The following is a 1,925-nucleotide window of genomic DNA, read 5'->3' as shown; positions in this document are numbered from 1 at the left end:
CGTCCCAAATTCTAGAACGAATCCACATATTCGTCCCAAATTCTGGGACGAAAAAAAATTTGTCGCAAAATTATCAAGGATTACGATAAAATGGGAACAAATCGTTTTCATCGCCAAATTCGTCCCTAATATTAAATTTTTTCCAGATTAAATTTCTTTCTGTAATTCAATCCATAGATACATAAACACCAAATTCAAATAACATATTATATACATTAACACATCCTAATTTCACATACAGGAGTAATAATTGAACTCGATCAACTCATAATTCAACCAATATAAAGATCTCAACAAATTTTACAAGATCTATCTTGTTCAAGCTTCTAGAAAATATTATAAAGTTCAACAATCTAATGTTATATAAGTCCATCATCCATCCAAGGAGGTAAATAAACTAAGAATACATCAACTCATCTTCGTCTGCCACAAAAGCTTTGCACCCCCTCAAATCTCCTTTGCCTACATAACAACAAACAAATAAACCAAATCATGTGTAACAAGAAAGATTGTAAATATGATACGATATGCCCATGAAACAAGAAAGATTTGAAACAAGACATAACTGTGAAATTCCTTAAACATTCAAATAAATGCCCTATTTACCAACGATATGAATCATCCATGTCATAAAATTATAAGAAGTATCTTGAAACTAAGTAAAAGTATCGTAAATATGATATAACCTAATATAAATGGCACATCAAATTATTATAATAATACCTATTTCACCATATCAATCAATAGCTACAAATATTCTATGTCCATGTGACATGGAGAGCATGAAAGATATTCTTAAAATTTCCTAACATATGAAAATAGCTCAAATAAAGAAAACACAAACTAATTAAACTTAATTTTTTCGTGATACAAGTGTTTTAGTAATCATGGTTACTTGGTTGCTAGGTAAACTCTAATCATAATTTGCAATTTGAACTAATAATGCAGTAGTAACAAATTTCAATAAATTAAAAGCAATTAAAAAATAAATAAATAAAATTAAAAGTTTAACATATTACTTAATACTTACTTTTTTTCTCGGACCTTTAGTTCGCCTCACCAACCCTGTAAAAAACAAATTGATAATATTAATTAAAATAAAAATTAGAAAAGTTAACAAGTCATTGATTAATGTGTAAAACAGTAAACATGAGACAAATAATCATCATACATAATTATGGGAAATTTCTTAAAATAAGCTAACAAAACTTACCCATCATCAAAAATCAAAGTCATCATTGTGATTATCATCCTCCTCCTCCTCCTCTTCCTCATTCTGCATTATACCTGAATTCTTGTTATACATCCAACTTCGCTCATTCTGCATTTTACCTGAATTCAGCTATTTAGTTAAACATTATTAAAAGAGATAAATCTTATCATTGAAGACAAAACAATAAAGAACAGTTTATCAAAAAGAAGAAACGTAATTAATCAACTATAAAATAATTATTTAAAGCTAACTTTATATACAGATCATTAAATGCATATTAATGAACTTAGGAATACTGAAAAGAGGTAAACAAATATAGATGTCTTCAACTACACTGAGATCACGCCAAATTGAGACCTGCACAAACAACATTATCAATTATTATAGTATTATTCTAACAATTTTAATAGAGTTGAACCAATTGTAATTAAATTAAAATAATAATATTTTAATGGAACAAAATTTGGAAAAAACAAAATTACTCTCTATATTAGAGCAATTGTGGATCAGAATTGACATTTTTTAGATGAAAAATAAAATATTTTAATAAGGATGTTTTTGAGATAAAAAATAGAATAGGGCCTTTTCTGTTATTTTCTTTAAAAGAAAATCTTTTTAACAGTAATAATAATCATGAGCACCCTTTAAATTTTGTATCAAAGAAAAAAAAAAACATGTCAACTCTATTGTAATTTGTCCCTCCATTAATTAA

The 1,925-nt window shown here is 26.7% G+C and overlaps 1 long non-coding RNA gene across 1 annotated transcript; it reads right to left on the bottom strand.

Annotated features, from left to right (window-relative positions):
- Positions 1–362: 362 nt before the first annotated feature.
- On the bottom strand, positions 363–1,266 carry LOC121982742. The gene is made up of 3 exons (XR_006112223.1): positions 1,214–1,266; positions 1,031–1,065; positions 363–462 (listed from the first exon to the last, which is right to left on the bottom strand). It is a non-coding gene; the product is annotated as an uncharacterized LOC121982742 (long non-coding RNA).
- Between the last annotated feature and the right edge of the window lie 659 nt (positions 1,267–1,925).

This window comes from Zingiber officinale, chromosome 5A (assembly GCF_018446385.1).
Source record: "Zingiber officinale cultivar Zhangliang chromosome 5A, Zo_v1.1, whole genome shotgun sequence".
In the NCBI taxonomy this organism is placed as follows: Eukaryota; Viridiplantae; Streptophyta; class Magnoliopsida; order Zingiberales; family Zingiberaceae; genus Zingiber; species Zingiber officinale.
Note: the sequence above shows the minus strand (reverse complement) of the source record. Positions and strands in the feature narration are given on the sequence as shown.